The following is a 25,732-nucleotide window of genomic DNA, read 5'->3' on the forward strand; positions in this document are numbered from 1 at the left end:
CATATTTAGTTAGTCAAATGGATGACCTAGAACTACGTGTAGGCCCTATAAACCGAGACGCCTAAAAATAAAAAACCGAGACAGAGAGGGTAGTTCAGCACGTATCTTTTTAGATCAATATAGTCGGGATACACCAAGGAGCAAAACCAAGTGGCAGGCTGCTCCTGTCGTGTTGGCGTAGCAACTCAAGCAGGGTCAGTCCGCACACGAAATGGCGACACACTTAACAGGACCCCTTTGGCCGACATGTGCCTCATCCACTGTCTTGTTCCACGTGCGATGCACCAAATTACAGTTCGGAGCAGCGGTTGGAACTGGAGGCACCCCGGTCGTAGCGCCGCAGTAGTAGAAAATGAGCGATGAGGGGTCAAATCACAAAGCCCCACCTTTCCCGCATTAAGCTGGACGGACGAAGCAACCATCATTTCACTCTAGGGCGCAAGAGCATAAAGAAAAGAGAAAACAATGATGCATGCGGCAGCTACCGAGGGCACCCTAGGGTAGGGGTCTCCACTACAGATCCTTTTTTGTGAAAGCGCCTCCACTACAAATCAGCTTCTCCCTCGTCCTCTTGAAGAAAACCGATGATGAGTGCGGCGGTAGGGTTTGTAAGAGTACTACGGCTTGCGGGGCCACGTCGTAGTAAACGGGTTCGAGTCGACGCCTTAAATATGTGTGGGCCGCTTGGTTTTACAGGAACGAGGCAGCATTTTGGGTTCGGGGACCAGTGGAGATATAGTACGTACAAAAAATTGTGGACGTAGGTTCGACCGAAAGGCAATGATGCATGGGCCCTGCATTTTGATATACCCGGGGCCGCGTGAAATTTGCTACTCTACTCAAAACTAGTAAGGTACACATGTATTGAACGCATGAGATTTCGAAACCAAATTACGAATAAATACACACTATAGCATGTAAAGCTTTGAGTCATATATGCATGATGTAGATGTTCGTTTAGTTCATATAGTTCATCTCATTCAAAATCAATTAGTTTTATAAAAATGTTAAGATTCATGGGGTTGTGCATTGTAAATCATAAAGTAAAAAACAAATAATGGCAATACATTTAGAAAAAAATAATCAATTATGATACAGAAGATTCTAGAACAAAGGAGAAGTGCTTGTGTTTTGAGGTTTGTGCATTATGCTTAAGTTCAACCATGGAGTCTTCTAAATTGTACATGTGGCAGATCTGGTGGAATGTTGATGATTTGCCAATCTTTGCACTGTCGGGTTAGCTTCATCCAGCGACCATCTTTCAAAGTTTTTGGCACACTATATAGTTCTTGTGCCATAGTTGCATGTTTTGGAAAAAAGCTACTAGTGGGTTGTACTATCTATTTAGGAATAGAAGATGTATACATGGAAGTTGTAGGGAAAGATATGACATGGAGCATCTAAATTCCTATGAGTAGGGATTGGGAAAGAGATGTCATTTGGTTCACATCATAGGAACTTTTCTATTGAATCTAGAGATGACATGTATCTCAATTCCTATGAGGAGGGATTAGAAAAGAGATGTAATTTGGTTCATATCATAGGAACTTTTCTATTGAATATACGCTAATGTTTATTTCCCTTTGAAATTAAGGGAGTATAGGAATCCATTCATATGAACCAAGTGGCTCTAAAGCTATAGAAATGATATCATGTTTATTTCCTTTGAAATGTGGAGTATATGAATCTATTCCTATGAACCAATTGGCTCTAAAGGAAAAAATCCTATAAAAATCATATCATATAGAGTTCCTATGATATTCCTCGACACTAAAGGATGCTTGAAATTGTTGCGGGTGATACGATGGTCTTTCTTTGTAGACTCCTCACCCATCTTTATAGTTACCTCTCGAAGATGAATGAAATGATATATACATGGTATTCTACATGTGCAATTTGGTACACGAAAACTCGGTAAAAGTTTGCGAGGTTCGAATTTTCAATAAAGCTATATGCACTGCATTTCGGAACGGATGGAGCATACGGCAGTTGCTAACACTCACGTGGAAGATTTGTGTGTAGGAGGAGTGGTTGTTCTGTTAAATGACATGGCAAAACTGACACTGTCGGATGCCGATCTAACGGTTCTTACGGCGATCGTCAGGAAAAGGCTTGTGGCGAACATTTGTCGGATAATGATTTATGGACACATGCATTGCATTGATACGTGCCCCCCTCTCTCTCACGCACACGCACCCTCACGAGTCACGACTCTCCCGAGTCCTCTCGCAGACTCGCACGTCGCACCCACCATCTATCTGCAGGTAGACGTCATGCACATATGTGCTCTTCACACCCTACCCTCAGAACTTCTAAAAAACAAAAGACGGCGCTACATTTTATTTTAGCCCACACGTCACACACTCATACTATTACTTTTGCGGCGATCATTCTTTGGGCATAGTATATTGTACTCTCACGAAGAGAAGCGGTGCACACACGCACTAGTTCTCTCACACCCACTCGCGGGTACACGTAGGAGCGCATTTTTTTGAAGCTGGTACAACAATATCACTCCACTATATATAAAAGTAGGAGCCTTAGCGCTTGCCTTACTAGGGTTCCTCTCGTTCACTCTCTCATGCTCTCCAGATCTAAGCAACACATAGGCGGCCACACTCTCTCTCAGCTCACGGCTGGTCACAAATCCGGCCGGACAACCTCGACCGGGGCAGGGGTGTAGGTGCATCGTTCACGCTGTCGTCGGCGGCGAGGGAGGAGACCAATGGTTGCCCGCGCGTCCCGATCGGCGGCCGTGTCGTTCTCTCCGAGAGAGCGCCAGCTCAGGAGGGCCTCCGACCCCTTCTTCCTCCCTGCGGTATTGTGGCCAAGATGCAGCCTCCCGACGCCGTCTTTGCCACATGCCGACGACCCTCAGGTATATATTCCTTCGAAACCTGCCTTGCTCTACTGCCCCAGCTCCCTTCGTGTGGATCCTTTTCTACTTCCGTCCGCTGTTCCAAAGCCACCTAGACTTCTACTATTATTAGAAGTAAAGCTAGTTCATACAGTCGACTCAAAGCGTTGGTTCAAACAGGGAAGAAAGTGGGAAAGCTGTAGCATGAATCTAGGACTTGGTTCTAAGAGGAAACGGGGGAAAGTAGTAATATCTGTCACTGTTTAAATAACCGTATTTCGTATTTGCGCAAACAGGGATGTCTGTTTCCATATCGTTTCGGGATGTCTGTCTCTGTATCGTTTCTATCCGCGCAATCAAAAGCACACACCTCAGTTTTAGTACAACTGCGCAAAATGAGATGGCTATCCCTCGTTGCCGTCGTTTAACCTCCCGTCTTCAAGGTATCCCTACATTGGTACTAGTAACTAAGGTAGAATGACCAATGCAATCTAAAAGAAGCTGATTCGTACGTTTTACTTTCTGATTGCAGTGCATGGGACGAGCGAAAACAACAGCATCCTAGTCCGGAATGCACTTTCTACCAGTTCATCCATGGACCGAGGACTAGCTGGCACGGCTGCACGACGGTTTTTTGGACAGGTGCGCGGACAAGAGGCATTGTGGTCTACTTATTTCTACAAATAGCAGTGCTTAAATTTAGTGGAATGCACAAGCATTTCAGCTGGTCAGTACACTGCATGGTTCAGTTCAGCATTCCAGCTGAGACCACAATTATAATTGGTTATTCTGGAATGAGAGAACCTAACCCTGAATGGTGGCAACAAGAAAAAACCAGAGTGAACTCCAGGAAATTTAAGCCTGCCGGGAGGCCCTTTGCTCAGAGAAGCCTTGCTTGTTTTTTCCTGATTTGTAAACCTTCTCACAACTTTGTCTTTTGCTGTGAACTAGTATATGTTTGTTATGTTCTACGAATCATTGAGATGTATAAAATTGCTTAACTTATGCTTTTTAAGTTTTTTATGAAGGCGAGTTTAATGTGAGTGTTCCACATGAGCGCTGGACTAGCGTGTGAACATTTGGAATTTATTACATTGTGGCCTCAATTAACTGCATGAACCACTGTAACAAGATACATAGTTGATTATATGTCAGGCAGCAGATTGTTGATTGTTAGCTGGTCGATAGCCTAGTGTTGAAGTGAGCTGAGCCAATGTGCCGTGTTTTGCACAACTGCTTACAAGTGGGGTAGCACCAACAGTGTTAACAAGTACTTATGGATACGTCGGTGCACGGTTCTCGAACGAGTGCTCTATTTCATCAAAACACACACTGCTCGTATGATAAACCGTGACAACTTATGTCTTACCATGCCATATTCATGAAAAAACTAGTGAGGACGCATCTGTTTCGGCAACAATTACAATGGTTCTCACATGATTCACGGGCACACAAAAGTAGCAGCAGTTCCCATAGACGGATTCAAACAGAGTACTAGCCCCAGAGGGGTCGATAACAGGCAAGGTTCGGATAATTAGACACAATCCAAACTACTATTAAACACTAGCTGGGGCAACTATTTCATGCCTCGATCTAATTTGGGCTGGACACAAGACGGACCTTGCCATGAACATCATCGAGGACGTCCCGCAGCAGCTCAATCCTGTGAATCTTCATGAAGACAACCTTGTGGCCTTGCCACTTATAAACTTGTTTGTGGAGGCATGCCACGTCATCTTCCTGCGTAAGCTTGACAAGAACAGTATGCCTCACAAACGAAGGAGCAGCTTTGAACTTCTTGTGCTTCAGTACACCCTAGACAACACGCCTGACAACAGTGAGGCTGGAATACAACTCTTCATTGGTATAACCGCAAATGGCTTCCAGGATCCAACAGCCTAAGAACTCTGTTTTCCCAATGCGTATATTCAGGTCGTCCGCCTCATAGCGAGTGACATGTACAACCACACAATCCTTGTCTGCATCAGGGCTCTAATTGAAACAGAAACAAATTCTGAATTACTTTTAAGTATAAGAAACACAAGTTATTTAAACCACTATGTATAGCATGGCATCGAAGCTAATAAAATTTTGCATTATTAATCACCACATACTTCCTTTTCTAAAAAAAATCACCACAAACTTAGATGAAAAACCACAACCGAGATCGGCAAAGAAGGAAATCACCTTGGGCAACTCAGCGGGGGGGGGGGGGGGGGACACATCCTCGAAGGGGGAAAACTGCTTCTGCAGTGCCACGGGGGTTGTAACTTCAAACGGGGCGTTGACCATCTCAGTAGTGGTCGTGAGCGTATCTGGGATCAGCTCGGTGGTTGCCTCCATCTTCTTGGAGCTCTCTGTCTCGTGGGGATCAGCCTCCCGCGTCTGCTCCAATATCGGCAGATCTTTGCCTGGTTCTCCTTGGTCCATCATGAAACTGACGAATACTAGGAGACCACTGAAAGGAAAACACAATCGCAATGACGATGAAACAAAAAAGAGAGTGAGGATCGGTTACTGCTTTGCAGAAGTTCTTTTTTTTCTCTGAACGAAAATATACCAACATCACGGATCCGCTTACCTTCCCTTCGTTCAAAGAGAAGAACAGTGGCAGATGCGAGTGTTGCCTTTCTTGAAGACGGTGAGGGAGAAGGGGATTCAGCGAAGAGTGAAATGATGGTTGCTTCGTCCGTCAAACTTAGACTGCGGGGAGGTGGGGTTTTGTGATACGACGGCTCGTTACTGCCGCGCTACGACCGGGGTGACTCTCCGTCTGCATACTGCCTTTTAATTTGGTGGATGGCATTTGGGCCCCCGCGCTGCATGGCCCGCATGTCGGTGAATAAAAGTATAACGGCATTCAGTAGAGGGAGACGTTTCAATGACCTAGGAGGAGCCAGAAGCGGTAGAGTGTCTCCACTGTACTAGTAGTAATTGTCTTTCTGGGTAGCTGTAGTGTGTCTGCATTGTACTAGTAGTAATTGTTTCTCTGGGCCCAAGACAAAACAGCCCATCCACACTAGTAAATAGTAAAATCAATTCAAAAGCCCATCCACACTGGGTGCTCTTCTTCCTCCTCGCTCCCACCCACCTCACGTTAGCTCGCTCCACTCGTACCCCCAAATTCCTCACCTCACTCCTACAGAAAACCCCAGCTCCCCTTCTTCCTCACTCCTACAGAAAACCCCCAGCTACCCTTCTTCTTCGCTCGCACTACAACTAGGCTCGTCATTTGTTACTCTGCTCAAATCCTTGAGCGCGACGCGACGCCCTCGAGGAAAATGGAGTCGACTGACCCCAGCGCCAAGAAGATGAGGCTCCCGCCAGCGGCGATGCCTGTTGTAGATCCCGCACCCGGCAGCGCGGGGAGAAGCGGCGACCCCGCCCCCACCGGATCCCATGTACCTGTAGAATCTCGGGTGGACCGCATCAGCGATCTCCCGGACGCCGTCCTTGGGGAGATCATCTCACTTTTCCCCACCAAGGATTGCTGCCGCACCCAAGTCCTCTCAATTCGGTGGCGCCCTCTATGGCGCGTCGTGCCCCTAAATCTCGACTGTCGTCAGCTATCTCTCTTCAATGATTTTGAAATCCCCAGAGCCATCATCTCCTCACACCAGGGCTCTGTTCAAAGCCTCTGCATCCCGTCATGCTACCTGAGCAAGCATGCCATGCCCTGCACGGTGGACGCCTGGCTGAAATCCCCTGAATTCACAGAACTACAACTGCTTGAGTTCTACTATTCCCCTGGAAATCACATACCACATACCGAACGCCATGAACTTGTGCCCTCAACACCGATGTCCATCTCGCGGTTTTCGTCCTCTCTCCACACCGCCACCTTTGCGTTGTGCTACCTACCAGACAATCTGGTACTAAACCTTCGACTCCCATTTCTCAAGAAACTTTCACTTGCGCGGGTTCGTATATCAGAGGCCTCATTGCACAGCATCATCCACTCCAGTTGCCCTGCCACTATTGGAATCAGCTACTTTGCCATCTGCCAGCTCTTTGCCATCTGCTAGCAGACGGCAAAGAAGCTCTTTGGCATCAGCTACCCAAAAGCTGACGGCAAAGAACTGGCTGATGGCAAAGAAAGTCTTTGCCATCAGCCAGTTCTTTGCCGTCCGCTAGCTGACGGCAAAGAGGGAGGGGGCCCCACTGACGAGCTGCTTAAAAAAAACTTAACGGCCCCCCTCTTTGCTGTCTGCTAGCAGACGGCAAAGAGCAAAAAAGCGGACGGCAAAGGGGGCGGACGGCAAAGACTTAACATATCTAACGTTAACGGCCGCGCCCCACCCCGCCCTGTTTCTCCCTGCTCTTCACACGCGCGCCGCCGCCCCCACCACTCGCAGCCGCCCGGTCGCCCTACCACCCCGCCGCCCCACCGGCCCCCCGCCCCGTCGCCACTGCCGCCTGGCGCCCCACCGGCCCCCCGCCCCGTCGCCCCTGCCGCCCTACCGTCTCGGCGCCGCCGCGCCGCGCCCCACCGCCCCGGGCCCGGCGCCGCCGCCCCAGGCCACCCCACCCCCCTCCTCCACCGGCCCCCACCCCGTCGCCCCGCCGCCCTACCGTCTCGGTGCCGCCGCGCCCTGGCCCCCCCGCGCCCCACCGCCCCGGGCCCGGCGCCGCCGCCCCAGGTCGCCCCGCCCCCCTCCTCCACCGGCCCTGCCCCAGGTGAGCTCTACCTCCTATTTTTTTCCTTTTTTTCTGTTTTTTTAGTTTTAGGTTTATGTTTAGTTTAGATTTAGATTTAGTTTTAGTTTTATTTTTAGGTTTAGTTTTAGTTTAGTTTTAGGTTTAGATTTAGTTTTTTCCTTTTTTCTGTTTTTTTAGTTTTAGGTTTATGTTTAGTTTAGATTTAGTTTTAGTTTTAGTTTTAGTTTTAGATTTAGGTTTAGTTTTAGGTTTAGTTTAGTTTGAGGAAAGAAGAAGAAGAAGAAAAAAAGAGGAGAGGAGGAGAAGAAGAAGAGGAAAAAGGAAAGGAAGAAGAAGAGGAGGAGGAGGAGAAGAAAAAAGAAGAAGAGGAAGAAGAAGAAGAAAAAAGAGGAGAGGAGGAGAAGAAGAAGAGGAAAAAGGAAAGGAGGAAGAAGAAGAAGAAGAAGAAGAAGATGGAAAAAAAGGAAAAAAAGGAAGGAAAGGAAGAAGAGGAAGAAGAAGAAAAGGAAAAAATAGGAAAAAACCCCGACCCGACACGGCACCCCGACCCCGACCCGGCACCCCGACACGACACCCCGACCCCTAGACCCCGACCCCGCAGGATGAGATTATCGACGGCTTCCAGAGCTTGGATTGAGCTGGGAGCACTACATGGCTGCCCCGGCCCCGCCGGATGAGATTATCGACGGTGTCTTGTGCGACACGAGGGCAGACATGGTGATCAGAAAGTTCTGGGTAATTTCTCCTTTACACATTTGAAAATCTTCAACTAGCTAGTTATTAATTGTACTAATCAATATTGTCTCATTTGATTGCAGACATTCTATAGGTGTGAGGAGGGATACGAGGAGGACGCGGCACATGTTATCGAAAACGTCTGCAAGCGCCTACTACAGAACTTACGGCACGAGGCTTGGGTGCAGGCTGTTCGAGACTACTACGCCTTGCGTGGTATCAAGAAGACCAAGCCGGCGTGCCGCGATAAGTTCCTGAGTAAGGAGCAGTACATGAAGGTAATTCTTAAGGCCTTCTACTTAAGTTCCTTCATTTAGTAATTCTTAGCCGTAGCGCTCAAGTTTCTATTTGCTAACTTAGGCGCCTCCGAGATGGTGTGCGGATCGGATGGATTGTTGGGAGGTGTTGGTCAATGAGTGGTGCTCAAAGGAATGGCTAGCCCTCCACAACGAGGCCAAGGACAAACGTGCCCAAATGGAAGGTGTGCCACACCATCAAGGCAGCTCCAACTTATATCAGTTCGGGCGGAACTGGGTATGTGGTTTGCTTCATGATTCATGCAATTCATTCATCATGCTAGCTTGAGCCCTTTAATTACTAATTTACATTGTTTCTCTCTTTCAGGCACGCCACAATAAGGTGGATAAGGTGCCAGAGGTGTACGACCTGTATGCCATGGCCCACACTGCCTCTTTCAAGAAAGTCAAGGCTTTCTCTCAGTCTGACCTCGATGATGCAAACAACTTCACCAACATCTCCTCCCACAACAAGCTCGTGAGATATAGAGATGAGGGGAAGGCGAGGAAAGGGGAGGACTTTAACCCGAGCCAGGGTCCCATTGATCCAGAGCTGGTGATGATATCTGGTGGCGGGAGGTCCCATGGCTCCATAGCCATTGGAGATGGACTTATCCGTTGTCCTAGCACTCTCCCGGAGATCAAGGCGCGCCAGTCGAGCTCCGCTCCTGAGATAAGGCCTCGTGAACGGCCAATGCAACTCGCCATCAAGGTTAGTGATACGTACTCAGCTATCTTTCTCCATTACATTGTCTGCGCTTCCATCAATGATTACAAATGGTCATGTGAGTGGTGTTGCACGCTGCTATACAGAGTGAGAGAGATAGAACGGAGAAACTTCTGGCGGAGGCGGCGGAGAGGCAGCGGGAGTTGGAGGAGAGGACGACAAAGATGATGGAGGAGGAGAGGGCACGGAATGACATGCAGGCAAGGGCCATGTACGAGCTCCTTGTGGTAAGTTTCTTCTGCAGATTAGCCAAAACATTCATGTAGTGTTTGTCTCATTACTAACTAGTATGACTGAGTCATCAAAACCAAATGTGCAGTCTGTGTGCGAGAAGACCGGTCAGACCGCTCCGCCGATGCCAGTGATTGCTCCTGGGACCACGGTGAGTTTAATTTGAATGGACATTACTTGCTAGTCTTAACATTTGAGTGTCATAATGCTAACGAGACATTGGAAATGATCTTTGGTGCAGCTTAACTCCGGAAACGCATCGCACGATCCTTCACCAGCTACCGGCACTAGCCAGCCCGCTCCTACACCTCCCTGATCATGGTAAGTTTCTCTAGTGTTTTGCTTAACAAATGCATAAAGACCTAGACTTAGCTTTATTTCCTCCAATATGCTTACCATAATGACCTAGAGTTAGCTTCTTTTCCTCCAAAATGACTTAATAAGCTTACTGACCTCATAAACCATCCATTTTACCTAAGTTAGCTCTAAAACGATATGTACTTAGCTAACTTATGTCAAAAATTGCATAATTAGCTCATAAATGACCCATTTCACCTAGGTTAACTCATAAACGACCCATTTCACCTAGGTTAACTCATAAACAACCCATTTCACCTAGGTTAGCTCATAAACGACCTATTTCACCTAGGTTAGCTCATAAACGACCCATTACACCTAGGTTAGCTCATAAACGATCCATTTCACCTAGGTTAGCTCATAAACGATCCATTTCACCTAACTTAGCTCCAAAAGATCCATTTCACCTAGGTTAGCTCATAAACGACCCATTTCACCTAGGTTAGCTCATAAACGACCCATTTCACCTAGGTTAGCTCATAAACGACCCATTTCACCTAGGTTAGCTCATAAACGACCCATTTCACCTAGGTTAGCTCATAAACGACCTATTTCACATAGGTTAGCTCATAAACGACCCATTTCACCTAGGTTAGCTCATAAATGATCCATTTCACCTAGGTCAGCTCATAAACGATCCATTTCACCTAACTTAGCTCATAAACGATCCATTTCACCTAAGATAGCTCATAAACGATCCATTTCACCTAGGTTAGCTAATAAACGATCCATTTCACCTAAGTTAGCTCATAAATGATCCATTTCAACTAATTTAGCTCATAAATGATCCAGTTCACCTAAGTTAGCTAATAAATGGCATATACTTCTTCTTCTAGTCTTCTTCTTCTTCTATTCTTTTTCTTCTAGTCTAATTCTTCTTCTAGTCTTCTTTTTCTAACTTTCTTATTTGTCATTTTGCAGGTTTCATTCACTTCACGGAAGCCAGCTTCCTATGATGGATTTCTTGTTTTTTCCTTTGATGCACTTCTTGTATTCTGCTCGCTTGCTATGATGAAACTAGATTGCTATGATGAAAATTTGCATATTGTAATATGTATGGATCGATGGAACTATGTGCAACCTAATATGTATGTATGGATGGATATATATATGTGCTAGATATTTATTATGTTGGATATATTTGTGCTGGATATTTATTGTGAAAGAGTCCTGTGATATATTTGCTGTGATAATTGTTGGATATAAGAAAAACAGAATAAAAAAGAGGCAGTGCAGGCTCTTTGCCGTCCGCCGCGGACGGCAAAGACACCTTTGCCATCGGTGGCAGACGGCAAAGGGGGCACGTGGCGCCCACCTGTGCTTCCTGGGAAATGGGCCATTTGGCAAATTTGCCTACCGTGGCGGACGGCAAAGTTAAGCTGATGGCAAAGACTTTGCCTTTGCCGTCCGCCGTGGCAGACGGCAAAAAACAGCGGGCGCTGACGCATTGCTGACGTCAACTGGCGGACGGCAAAGAGGCGCTCAAATTTGCCGTCCGCTGGCGGACGGCAAAGGACCTGTTTACCGTAGCCTACTTTGCCGGAGCCTTTTGCAGTCCGCGGCTGACGGCAAAGGCCTTTGCCGTCCGCCGTTCATGCCTTTGCCGTCCGCCGTGGCAGACGGCAAAATAGCTGATTCCTGTAGTGTGCGTGGAGTGCTTGGTGCTTGTTTTCACAGTTAGAATCGGTTGTCTCCCAATAAAGACGCCTAACCTTGTAAGAATTAGAATTTCTTTTGACGGAAGGCAGCTCATCATCCAAGATGCCCCTTCACTTCAAAGGTTGATCCTTGATTCTAGTTATTCACCGTTGCAAATAACCATCCTCTCTGCGCCTAAACTGGAGACCTTGGGTGTAATACATGATCTTTGTGCTCATTTCAATATGGTGTTTGGCTCCACAGTTCTTCAGGTACTTCATATTATCATTTACACTTGTAACCATAAGCTGCATTTTAAATTTCTGCGCATAATTTATATATCATCTTGGAGTACACATTTGGTACTAATATTATGTTCTATGCTCAATGAAGAGTTTCTCCATGGATGGCCTATCAATGGTGCTGGATTCTGTCAAGATCTTATATATCCAATTGAATAGTTTTGATCTGAACAAGATTATTGGCTTGCTGCAATGCTTTCCATGTCTGGAGAAGTTGTATATAAAGGTGATAATTTCACGCACATTGGAAGCCCGCATATAGTGTACTAGAATTAACCGTTCAGCTCTTGCTCTTTCGACACTCTTCTTTTAGACATTAACTATTTTCAATCTTCATGTCTGTTTAGGCAACAGGACGGGGTAAGAAAGTTATAACCAATCGGTGGATTCGTAAGCATCGGGATTTTCTCACTTCTCATGAGATTCGATTGAAGACAATAACGCTAGAACGATATGTAGCCAACCATGCAAACACAAGATTTGTCACATTCTTCCTACTGAATGCGAGGTTACTATTGTCCATCAGGCTTAAGTTTATCAGCATCATGGTTTTGACAGATGGGTATGTCGAAGAGTAAAAAAAGGAGTTTCAGGTGGGCAAAAGAGCTTCTGAACGTGCCGGGCTTCTATTTACAACATATTGTGGTCATAATCTAGTAAAATTTACGACCCAGAATGTTCATTCTATGGACCCGACCGATCCATTTGACTGTGACTGCCAAAAACAGTGCTGGAGTTAGATGTTGTTGCCCTTTTCAATCTGGTTTTTTTTGTAAACCTGATGAACAATTAACCCTTGTGCTTTTGCACAGTTTGTAAGCTGGAGTTAGATGTTCCTACCCTTTTCAACTCGGCTGTGACTGTCATATTTTCTTTGAAACAAGGAAAATGGCTTGCCATTCATTTAATTTAGAGTGAAATATTGTAACAAATCCCAACCAAGGGAAATAACATCACTCTCGCCGGCTGCTTGAGCTCACTGTGCATTACAGAAGCCAAGTGATTAGCCCCCACCAGCACCCACAAACTTATTTCGAACTAGCACATCAAATGGGCTGTAAATTTTCATAGGAAAGGTTGCATGACCATGACAGATTTGGATTCTGACATTTCGAACCCGTGAGGAAATAGCCTATCCAAGGTGGTGTCGACTTACTAGCCAGTCAACAAACGATTCTGCCTACCAGCCGTTGGATTGACATCCAACATCTGTCATGTATTTTCTATCTCTTGTCTCCTTCTTCCTCCAGCTGCCCAAACCACACCACCCCGTCGGCTCCGCGTGCTCCCACCTCCCATGGCTAGATGCGCCTCCGACGCCCTACCATACGTACCCTCCAACGTTGGCAAGTCCCTCCCTCTATTCCCCCACACGTCCTGTTATTCTCCGGCGACGTCAGCCCCAACACGCACCCGCGCCCGAACCAGTCAACCCTCGTACTCCCCTCCGCCTGCGACTGGACCGGCGCATCTTCAACGGCTCCTGTTCGTTCTGTCCGAGGCCTCACCGTCGTCCTCCGCCTTGCGGCCTTGGTTCGCTCGCCATGCGTGGTGCGCTGCCCTGTTGCGTTGTCAACGTCGTCAACAACTGAGAGGAACAAGGAGATGAATGTACGTGGAGAGGACGACAGTAGGGACCCACCAGCATCATGGCAGTACGCAAGCAAGTGCCTCTATAGTACAAGCCCAAAAATATGGTTCCTCCTAATGGTTGGACATCTGGGGCTCACGCCATTGTCAACGTAGTCAATGAACGAGAGAATTACACTACGAGCGGCTGACACCAGGGACCCAGCAAGTCGCGTAGTTTTTTTTGAGGAACAAGCAGTTGTTATTTATACTAGTTTTAGCGACGGATCAGGGTAACAACGGGGCTGTGCGGGGGCTGTGGCCCGTCTAGCCAGGGTTTTATTTATGTTTACCACATCATGAGCCCAGTTGTGTTTTTTTCTTGCTAAAAATGGCTAGCCCAGTTCTATTTTTTTAAGAAATACCCAAACAAGGCCTACTTGCTTTATCGGCCCTGCTGGGCTGCAAATCTTTCAAGACGAGGAGAGTTTCATTCGGTTTGCCCAGAAATGGGCTATACATTATTAAAACACATCAAACCGGGAATTAGTTTCATTTTTTTCATTACAAGATCTTAAATTCCATTGATTTTTATGCGTCGACAATTATTTGGATTTTATATTTATATAAATTATTTTTCAAAATAGTTTGAATGTGAATCGATATTTCTGGATTAAAAACAGTTGACCGCACCGAAATATGCAAAATTTCGTATACTTTTTAACCGTGGCCACAATATGGGGTGTAATGCTAACAAAAAGAAGATGGGCTCCAAAAAAATTCTTAAGAATTAGCAAATGGGTTGTACATTATTAGAAATAATGGCAGATGGGCTGTATGATGTTTTGCACAGATTTGAGGCTGACTTGTGCGCCTTCTACAGGTTGACGCGTATGCTTTCATAAAAAATGGGTGACACACACGCAACGCCCTGTCAACTTAGTCAACACACGAGAGCAGTTACTGTTGGATGTCCATCCAACGGCTGTCGTGCTTCTTCAATCTCTGCTCTTCATGCTCCAGCTGCTCAAACAAGCGCCGGCGGGACTGCCTGCTCCCTCCTCCCGCGGCCGGCTATGCTGCCGCGCAGGCCTCACGGCCCCACCGTACTCCCATCGCTGGCCTAGCCATCCCTCTACTCACCCACACATGTTGTTATTCTCCGGTGACGGCAGACGAACCAGTAAACCCTCGTACTACTCTGCGTGGGAAACAACTGCCGAGTATTCCCTGGCTCCGTGTCGTTCCCTTCCTAGGCCTCGTCGTCGTCCACCGCCCTGGTGCTCTCGGCGCGGCCTGGTCAACGTGGTCAATGAATGACATCCATCGGAAGTGGACTGTATGTGGAGAGGCTGACAACGGGGTCCACGGCCGCACGCAAGGAAATGCCTCCTTATTACGCGCAAAATAATGATTCCTCCACCTGACAGCTAGGACCCACAGGAAGGGCCTCTGTATTTTGCGAAAAAAACGTTCCCCCTGCTGACAGGTCGGACCCACCAGCTATGTCTTCGCACGCAAGGAAGTGCCTCCTTATTATGCCCAAAAAATGAATACCCCCTGCTAGCTGGGACCCATGATATTGTTGGGCTGACTTGTGGGCCTACTAAGTTGACGGGGATGGAGGGCTTTGTCAACTTAGTCAATACTCCAGTGACCGTATGATGTCCATCCAACGGCCATAGTGCTTCTTCAACCTCCGGTCTTCTTGCTCCAGCCGCCCAAAGCAGCGCCGGTCATGCCGCCTGCTCCTGGCTCCCGTGGCCGGCTGTGCTACGGCAGAGGCCTCACCGCCCCCATATTACTCCCACCACTGGCCAGGCCATCCCTCCACTCACCCACACCCCCTGTTATTCTGTGGCGACGGCAGCCTCACACCGCAGCCGAACCAGTGAACGCTCGTACTCCTCTCCGCGTGGGCATCCACTGCCGCGTCTTGCCCGGCTCTGCGTCGTCCCCTTCCTAGGCCTCGCCATCGTCCACCGCCGTGGTGCTCTCGGCGCGGTGTGGTCAATGTGGTCAACGACCGACTTCCATCGGAAGAGTACTGTACGTGGAGAGGCTGACAGCTGGGTCCACGGCAGCCGCAAGGAAGTGCCTCCTTATTACGCGGAAAATAATTATTCCTCCACCTGACAGTGGGGACCCACCGGACGGGCCACCAGTATTTTGCAAAAAAAATCATTTCCCCTGACTGCTGGGACCCACCGGACGGGCCACCGTATTTCATGAAAAAAAATGTTCCCCTCGGTGTCAGCTCGGACCCACCGGAAGTGCCTCCTTATTACGCACAAAAAAATGAATACTCCCCCGGCTAGCTGGGACCCACCTTGGTGGGAGGCTGACTTGTGGGCCTACTAAGTTGACGGGGACGAAGGGCTTTGTCAACTTAGTCAATATGAACGATTCTAGCTCCAGTGCCCGTACGATGTCCATCCAACGGCCGTAGTGCTTCTTCAACCTCTGGTCTTCTTGCTCCAGCCGCCCAAAGCAGCGTCGGTCATGCCGCATGCTCCTGCCTCCCGTGGCCGGCTGTGCTGCCGCAGAGGCCTCACCGCCCCCTACTATTCCCACCGCTGGCCAGGCCCTACGGCGACGGCAGCCTCACACCGCAGCCGAACCAGTGAACCCTCGTACTCCTCTCCGCACGGGCTTCCACTGCCGCGTCTTCCCCGGCTCCATGTAGTCCTCTTCCTAGGCCTTGCCGTCGTCCACCGCCGTGGTGCTCTCCGCGCGGCGTGGGCAACGTGGTCATGGAACGACTTCCATCGGAAGAGTACTGTACGTGGAGAGGCTGACAGCTGGGTCCATGGCCACAGCCCAGTTTTTTTGTGATTTGCCAAGTAAGTCACTTTGTCAGGCCTGTTGGGTTGCAAATCTTTCAAGACGAGGAGAGCTTTCATTCGGCTGGCCGAGAAAATGGCCCATCAGTAATGAAAAATGGGCTGTACATTTTTAAAACACATCAAACCGGCAATTAGTTTCAAATATCTTTTTTTTTTCATTTCAAGATTTTAAATTACATTAATTTTTATGCGTAGAGAATTTGTTGGATTTTATATTGATATACATTTATTTTTAAAATCAGTTTGAATGTGAGTCGAAATTTTGGGATTAAAAACAGTTCGGACCGCGCCGAAATATGCAAAATTTCGTATAATTTTTTAACCGTGGCCACAATATGGGCTGTAATGCTAACAAAAAGAATATGGGCTCCAAAAAAACCCTTAAGAATTAGCAAATGGGCTGTAAATTATTAGAAATAATGGCAGATGGGCTGTATGCTATTTTCCACAGATTTGAAGCTTTCCTAAAAAAAAGGTTGACGCACAAGCACTGACTGTTGGATGTCCATCCAACGGCCGTCGTGCTTCTTCAATCTCTGCTCTTCCTACTCCAGCCGCTCAAACAAGTGCCGGCGGGACTGCCTGGTCCCTCCTCCCCGTGGCCGGCTGTGCTGCCGCGCAGGCCTCACCGCCCCACCGTACTCCCATCGCTGGCCTAGCCATCCCTCTACTCACCCACACCTGCTGTTATTCTCCGGCGACGGCAGACGAACCAATAAACCGTAGTACAGTCGTACTCCGCTTCGCGTGGGAAACAACTGTCGAGTCTTCCCTGCCTCCGTGTCGTTCCCTTCCTAGGCCTCGCCGTCGTCCACCGCCCTGGTGCTCTCAGCGCGGTCTGGTCAACGTGGTGAACGACCGACATGCATCTGAAGTGGACTGTACGTGGAGAGAACGACAGCTGGGTCCACGGCCGCACGCAAGGAAATGCCTCCTTATTACGTGCAAAATAATGATTCCTCCACCTGACATCAGGGACCCACCGAAAGGGCCTCTGTATTTCGCGAAAAAAACGTTACCGCCGTAGACAGCTCGGACCCACCAGCTATATCTTCGCACAAAAGGAAGTGCCTCCTTATTACGCACAAAAAAATGAATACTCCCCTGCTAGTTGGGACCCACCATGGTGGGAGGCTGACTTGTGGGCCTACTAAGTTGACTAGGACGGGGGCCTTTGTCAACTTTAGTCAGTATGAACGATTCTAGCTCCAGTGACCGTACGATGTCCATCCAACTGCCGTAGTGCTTCTTCAACCTCTGGTCTTCTTGCTCCAGCCGCCCAAAGCAGCGCCGGTCGTGTCGCATGCTCCTACCTCCCGTGGCCGGCTGTGCTGCCGCGGAGGCCTCACCGCCCCTACTATTCCCACCGCTGGCCAGGCCCTGCTGCGACGGCAGCCTCACATCGCAGCCGAACAAGTGAACCCTCGTACTCCTCTCCGCGCGGGCTTCCACTACCGCGTCTTCCCCGGCTCCCCGTCGTCCCCTTCCTAGGCCTCGCCGTCGTCCACCGCCCTGGTGCTCTCGGCGCGGCGTGGTCAACGTGGTCAAGGAACGACTTCCATCGGAAGAGTACTGTACGTGGAGAGGCTGACAGCTGGGTCCATGGCCACAGTCTAGTTTTTTTGTGATTTGCCAAGTAAGTCGCTTTGTCAGGCCTGTTGGGCTGCAAATCTTTCAAGACGAGCAGAGCTTTCATTCGGCTGGCCGAGAAAATGGCCCATCAGTAATGAAAAATGGGTTGTACATTTTTAAAACACATCAAACCGGCAATTAGTTTCAAATATCTTTTTTTTCATTTCAAGATTTTAAATTACATTAATTTTATGCGTAGAGAATTTGTTGGATTTTATATTGATATACATTTATTTTTAAAATCAGTTTGAATGTGAGTCGAAATTTTGGGATTAAAAACAGTTCGGACCGCGCCGAAATATGCAAAATTTCGTATAATTTTTTAACCGTGGCCACAATATGGGCTGTAATGCTAACAAAAAGAATATGGGCTCCAAAAAAACCCTTAAGAATTAGCAAATGGACTGTAAATTATTAGAAATAATGGCAGATGCGCTGTATGCTGTTTTCCACAGATTTGAGGCTTTCCTAAAAAAAAGGTTGACGCACAAGCACTGACTGTTGGATGTCCATCCAACGGCCGACGTGCTTCTTCAATCTCTGCTCTTCCTACTCCAGCAACTCAAACAAGCGCCGGCGGGACTGCCTGCTCCCTCCTCCCCGCGGCCGGCTGTGCTGCCGCGCAGGCCTCATCGCCCCACCGTACTCCCATCACTGGCCTAGCCATCCCTCTACTCACCCACACCTACTGTTATTCTCCAGCGACGGTAGACGAACCAGTAAACTGTCGTACAGTCGTACTCCCCTCCGCGTGGGAAACAACTGTCAAGTCTTCCCTGCCTCCATGTCGTTCCCTTCCTAGGCCTCGCCGTTGTCCACCGCCCTGGTGCTCTCGGCGCGGCCTGGTCAACGTGGCCAACGACCGATATGCATCTGAAATGGACTGTACGTGGAGAGGCCGACAGCTGGGTCCACGGCCGCACGCAAGGAAATGCCTCCTTATTACGTGCAAAATAATGATTACTGCACCTGACATCAGGGACCCACCGAAAGGGCCTCTGTATTTCGTGAAAAAAACATTACCGTCGCTGACAGCTCGGACCCACTAGCTATATCTTCGCACGCAAGGAAGTGCCTCCTTATTACGCAAAAAAAAAGAATACTCCCCTTGCTAGCTGGGACCCACCATGGTGGGAGTCTGACTTGTGGGCCTACTAAGTTGACTGGGACGGGGGCCTTTGTCAACTTTAGTCAATATGAACGATTCTAGCTCGAGTGACCGTACGATGTCCATCCAACGGCCGTAGTGCTTCTTCAACCTCTGGTCTTCTTGCTCCAGCCGCCCAAAGCAGCGCCGGTCGTGCCGCATGCTCCTGCCTCCCGTGGCCGGCTGTGCTGCCGCGGAGGCCTCACCGCCCCCTACTATTCCCACCGCTGGCCAGGCCCTATGGTGACGGCAGCCTCACACCACAGCCGAACCAGTGAACCCTTGTACTCCTCTCCGCGCGGGCTTCCACTGCCGCGTCTTCCCCGGCTCCCCGTCGTCCCCTTCCTAGGCCTCGCCGTCGTCAACCGCCTGGTGCTCTCGGTGCGGCGTGGTCAACGTGGTCAAGGAACGACTTCCATCGGAAGAGTACTGTACGTGGAGAGGCTGACAGCTGGGTCCATGGCCACAGCCCAGTTTTTTTGTGATTTTCCAAGTAAGACACTTTGTCAGGCCTGTTGGGCTGCAAATCTTTCAAGACAAGGAGAGCTTTCCTTCGGCTGGCCGAGAAAATGGCCCATCAGTAATGAAAAATGGGCTGTATATTTTTAAAACACATCAAACCGGCAATTAGTTTCAAATATCTTTTTTTTTCCTTTCAAGATTTTAAATTACATTAATTTTTATGCGTGGAGAATTTGTTGGATTTTATATTGATATACATTTATTTTTAAAAGCAATTTGAATGTGAGTTGAAATTTTGGGATTAAAAACAGTTCGGACCGCGCCGAAATATGCAAAATTTCGTATAATTTTTTAACCGTGGCCACAATATGGGCTGTAATGCTAACAAAAAGAATATGGCTCCAAAAAAACCCTTAAGAATTAGCAAATGGGCTGTAAATTATTAGAAATAATGGCAGATGGGTTGTATGTTGTTTTCCACAGATTTGAGGCTTTCCTAAAAAAAGGTTGACGCACAAGCACTGACTGTTGGATGTCCATCCAACGGCCGTCGTGCTTCTTCAATCTCTGCTCTTCCTACTCCAGCCGCTCAAACAAGCGCCGGCGGGACTGCCTGCTCCCTCCTCCCCGCAGCCGGCTGTGCTGCCGCGCAGGCCTCACCGCCCCACCGTACTCCCATCGCTGGCCTAGCCATCCCTCTACTCACCCACACCTGCTGTTATTCTCCGGCGACGGCAGATGAACTAGTAAACCGTCGTACAGTCGTACTCCCCTCCGCGTGGGAAACAGCTGTCGAGTCTTCCCTGCCTCCGTGTCGTTCCCTTCCTAGGCCTTGCCGTCGTCCACCGCCCTGGTGCTCTCGGCGTGGCCTGGTCAACGTGGTCAACGACCGACATGCATCTGAAGTGGACTGTACGTGGAGAGGCCGACAGCTGGGTCCACGGCCGCACGCAAGGAAATGCCTCCTTGTTACGCGCAAAATAATCATTCCTCCACCTGACATCAGGGACCCACCGAAAGGGCCTCTGTATTTCGCAAATAAAACGTTGCCGCCGCTGACAGCTCGGACCCACCAGCTATATCTTCGCACGCAAGGAAGTGCCGCCTTATTACGCACAAAAAATGAATACTCCCCCTGCTAGCTGGGACCCACCATGGTGGGAGGCTGACTTGTGGGCCTACTAAGTTGACTGGGACGGGGGCCTTTGTCAACTTTAGTCAATATGAATGATTCTAGCTCCGGTGACCGTACGATGTCCATCCAACGGCCGTAGTGCTTCTTCAACCTCCGGTCTTCTTGCTCCAGCCGCCCAAAGCAGCACCGGTCGTGCCGCATGCTCCTGTTCCCGTGGCCGGCTGTGCTGCCGCGGAGGCCTCACCGCCCCCTACTATCCCCACCGCTGGCCAGGCCCTACGGCGACAGCAGCCTCACGACGCAGCCGAACCAGTGAACCCTCGTACTCCTCTCCGCGCGGGCTTCCACTGCCGCGTCTTCCCCGGCTCCCCGTCGTCCCCTTCCTAAGCCTCGCCGTCGTCCACCGCCCTGGTGCTCTCGGCGCGGCGTGGTCAACGTGGTCAAGGAACGACTTCCATCAGACGTGGACTGTACGTGGAGAGGCTGACAGCTGGGTCCACGGCCGCAGCAAGGAAGTGTCTCCTCATTACGCGGAAAATAATGATTCCTCCACCTGACAGCTGGGACCCACCGGACGGGCCACTCTATTTCGCGAAAAAAACATTTCCCCCTGACTGCTGGGACCCACTAGCTACATCTTCGCACGCAAGGAAGTGCGTCCGGGCAAAAAAATGATTCGCCCCCCTGACTGCTGGAACCCACCAGCTACATCTTCACAGGCAAGGAAGTGCCTGACAGTCGGGACCCACCTGGTCAAAGCATACGTAGCATTGTCATTCTGGTCACGAACATGTACGTACATACTGGTCGCTGTAGAGGCGCGCACGTGTCGTAGTAGAGGCGCGCACGTAGCATGTACACATACGTACAGCGGCCAGTGTGCAAGAAAGAAAATACGGCCACTGTACATACGGGCAGGGTCTCGAACGCCTACTCGCGCATACATACGACCAGGGCTCGTGTACATGGCTGGGTCGGAACGGAGAAACAGCGTCGTCGTGTTCATGGGGAGCCAACCGGCTGGGTCAGAACGGAATGCGTCGTCGTGTTCATCGGGAGGGCTTGGACGGAACAGCCGATGGAAACAAGGCCTAGCGTACCACAGAACGGAGGAAACGGCCTTGTGTTCGACTGGCCATGTTTGAAACGGGATCCTGTTCATCGGGAGGGGTCTGGCGTACCGCAAAAACGGAGGAAACGGACCTCCTACGGTCGAAACGGGGGTCCTGTTGATCGGGAGGGGTGTGGCGTACCGCAAAACGGACGAAACGGACCTCCTACGGTCGAAACGGGGGTCCTTATCATCAGGAGGGGTGTGGCGTACCGCAAAACGGGACTCCACGGGACACTGTTCATCTCCACCGTCGACCCCCTCCAGCCTCCACGGGCTACTGTTCATCCACTTCGACCTCCTCCAGCCTCCACCTGCGACTGTTCATCCACGGGCTCCTGTTCATCCAGCCTCCACCACGCGCTACTCCACCGGCTACTGTTCAACTAGCCCTCTCCACGGGCTCCTGTTCAACCACCCCTCCACGGGCTACAGTTCATCCAGACCTCCACCATCTACTATTCATCCTACCCTCCACGGGGTGGTCCTGTTCATCCTGCCCTCCACGGGTCCTGTTAATCCAGCCCCAACCGGCTCGATCGATCGGGGTCCTGTTCATCCAGAGGTAACACCACGGGGTCCTGTTCATCCACCCCCACCGGGAACTGTTCATCCAAACCCCCCCAGCAACGCTCACTGTTCATCCAAACCCCCCCAGCAACGCTCACTGTTCATCCAGAGGCAGCATCGATCGGCTTCAGTTCGCAGCAGTAGCGAAGGAATCGCTCGATCGGGTTCAGTTAACAGCCATCGATCGATCACTCGGGTTCAGTAACGCGTAGCCTGCAGTGCAATCGCTCGAGTTCAGTTAGAGCCCAACGCCTCGCACACACGCGCGTACGTGTACGAGAGAAATGTGCATCGCTCGGCCCCCGACCTCCCACCGTAACCGGGAACTCCCCGAAATTTTCCTCGCCCTCGCTTCTACCACGGTTTTTTCCGTCATGGACGGCCCAAAGAATGTCATGCAGCTGCGTCTCCGGCCCGCCCAGGACGAAAAGCTCATTTTCTGTCATGATTTTTTGTCATAGAAGTAGGGGCCCACCACATCTATGATGATACCGTGTTTTGTCACAATTATCGTCATAGAAGTGTCATATGTATGACAGAATTTTTTTTTGTTCGGCCCAAAATGTCACGGATGTGTCTTTTTTTGTAGTGGAAGGAGTGCTTCATGAGGGCTTTTGTTTGTTTCAAGGCTTGCTGGCAGGGGTTTCTGAATGGTTGTAGGCCCTATTTGGTTGTCGATGCAACTGCTTTGAATGGAAGATGGAGAGGCCAGCTAGTAGCAGCTTCTAAAGTTGATGGACACAACTGGCTATTCCCAGTTGCATTTGGTGTGTTGGAGGTAGAGAGTGAGGAGAGTTGGGTCTGGTTTCTGCAGCAGCTGCGCAACATTATAGGTACACCCTCAGGTTTAGTTATACACACAGATGCTTGCAAGGGTTTAGAAAATTGTAATCCCTGGAGTGGAACATAGGGAATGTATGCGACACCTAGCGCAGAATTTTAAAAAGAAATTCAAAGGCAAAGTTTATGAGGAGAATCTATGGCCAGCATCATACACATGCAGCTTGAGGAAGCATGAGCACCATTTGAGAGTGTTGTATGCTCATAATCCTTTGGTGAAGGAGTACATGGATGAACATCATGGAAAGTTGTGGTCAAGAAGCAAATTCAATGAAATCTGCAAAGTAGACTATGTGACCAATAACCTTGCTGAGTGTTTCAATGCAAAGTTCAAGTCATTGAAAGGGCTTTTGTTGTGGCAAGCATTTGATAAGATCAGGCAAACGATCATGGTAAAGATGGCTGATACGTCCATTTTGCATCATGCTTTTATATCGATATTTATTGCATAATGGGCTGTTATTACACATTATGTCACAATACTTATGCCTATTCTCTCTTATTTTACAAGGTTTACATGAAGAGGGAGAATGCCGGCAGCTGGAAATATGCTAGTAGAACTCTAGACAGTGCTTAGAGAAATTATGCTACTACTGAAAAAGAATTCTTAGCAGTTGTATTTGCTTGTGATAAGTTCAGACCTTATATTGTTGATTCTAAAGTAACTATTCACACGGATCATGCTGCTATTAAATATCTTATGGAAAAGAAAGATGCTAAACCTATACTTATTAGATGGGTTCTCTTGCTACAAGAATTTGATTTGCATATTATTGATAGAAAGGGAGCTGAGAACCCCGTTGCAGACAACTTGTCTAGGTTAGAAAATGTTCTTGATGACCCACTACCTATTGATGATAGCTTTCTTGACAGACAATTAAATGTAATAAATGCTTCTCGTACTACTCCATGGTATGCTGATTATGCTAATTACATTGTTGCTAAATTTATACCACCTAGTTTCACATACCAGCAAAAGAAAAAGTGTCTCTATGACTTGAGACACTACTTTTGGGATGACCCACATCTTTATAAAGAAGGAGTAGATGGTGTTATTAGACGTTGTGTACCTGAGCATGAACAGGAACAGATCCTACACAAGTGTCACTCCGAAGCTTATGGAGGACACCACGCTGGAGATAGAACTGCACATAAGGTACTGCAATCCGGTTTTTATTGGCCTACTCTCTTAAAGGATGCCCGTAAGTTTGTCTTATCTTGTGATGAATGTCAAAGAATTGGTAATATTAGCAGACGTCAAGAGATGCCTATGAATTATTCACTTGTTATTGAACCATTTGATGTTTGGGGCTTTGGTTATATGGGACTGTTTCCTGCCTCTAATGGGTATACTCATATTTTAGTTGCTGTTGATTACGTTACTAAGTGGGTAGAAGCTATTCCAACTAGTAGTGCTGATCATAACACTTCTATTAAGATGCTTAAAGAAGTTATTTTCCCAAGGTTCTGAGTCCCTAGATATTTAATAACTGATGGTGGTTCACATTTTATTCATGGTGCTTTCCGTAAAATGCTTGCCATGTATGATGTTAATCATAGAATTGCATCTCCTTATCACCCACTGTCTAGTGGTCAAGTAGAATTGATGAATAGAGAACTCAAATTAATTTGCAAAAGACTGTTAATAGATCTAGAAAGAATTGGTCCAAGAAACTTGATGATGCATTATTGGCCTATAGAACTGCATATAAAAATTCTATGGGTATGTCTCCCTATAAAATGGTTTATGGAAAAGCATGTTACTGACCTCTCAAACTAGAACATAAGGCATATTGGGCCATTAAAGAGCTCAACTATGATTTCAAACTTGCCGGTGAGAAGAGGTTATTTGACATTAGCTCACTTGATGAATGGAGAGCCCAAGCCTATGAGAATGCCAAGTTGTTTAAAGAAAAAGCTAAAAGATGGCATGACAAAAGAATACAAAAGCGTGATTTTAATGTAGGTGATTATGTATTATTATACAACTCTCATTTAAGATTTTTTGCAGGAAAACTTCTCTCTAAATGGGAAGGTCCTTACGTTATCGAGGAGGTCTATCATTCCGGTGCCATAAAAATCAACAACTTCGAAGGCACAAATCCGAAGGTGGTGAACGGTTAAAGAATCTAACATTTTATCTCAGGTAATCCTATAAATGTTGAAACTAATATTATTGAAACCGTAACCCCGGAGGAATACATAAGGGACACTTTCCAGAATGTTTCAGACTCCGAAAAGGAATAGGTATGTGGTACAGTAAGTAAACCGACTCCAAAACAGTTCTAATAGCAAATTTTCTCCGTTTTGGAATATTTAAAAAAATAAAAAAATAAGAAGCAGACCGGGAAGGACACGAGGCCTCCACGAGGGTGGAGGGCGCGCCTACCCCCTGGGCACGCCCCCTGCCTCGTGGGCACCTCGTGCGCTCTCCGGACTCCATTTTCTTGCATGATACGTATTTTGGTCGGTAAAAATTCATTATATAATCTCCCGAAGGTTTCGACTCTTGTATCACGCAATTATCCTCTGCTTTTGTTTTGAGTTGTTTCTGTAGCAGATTTGGAGCAAGATGTCATCTCAGGATTCCGATGGAGAGAGCTATGTCTCACACCTCA

This window comes from Aegilops tauschii, chromosome 2 (genome assembly GCF_002575655.3).
Source record: "Aegilops tauschii subsp. strangulata cultivar AL8/78 chromosome 2, Aet v6.0, whole genome shotgun sequence".
Taxonomy (NCBI): domain Eukaryota; kingdom Viridiplantae; phylum Streptophyta; class Magnoliopsida; order Poales; family Poaceae; genus Aegilops; species Aegilops tauschii.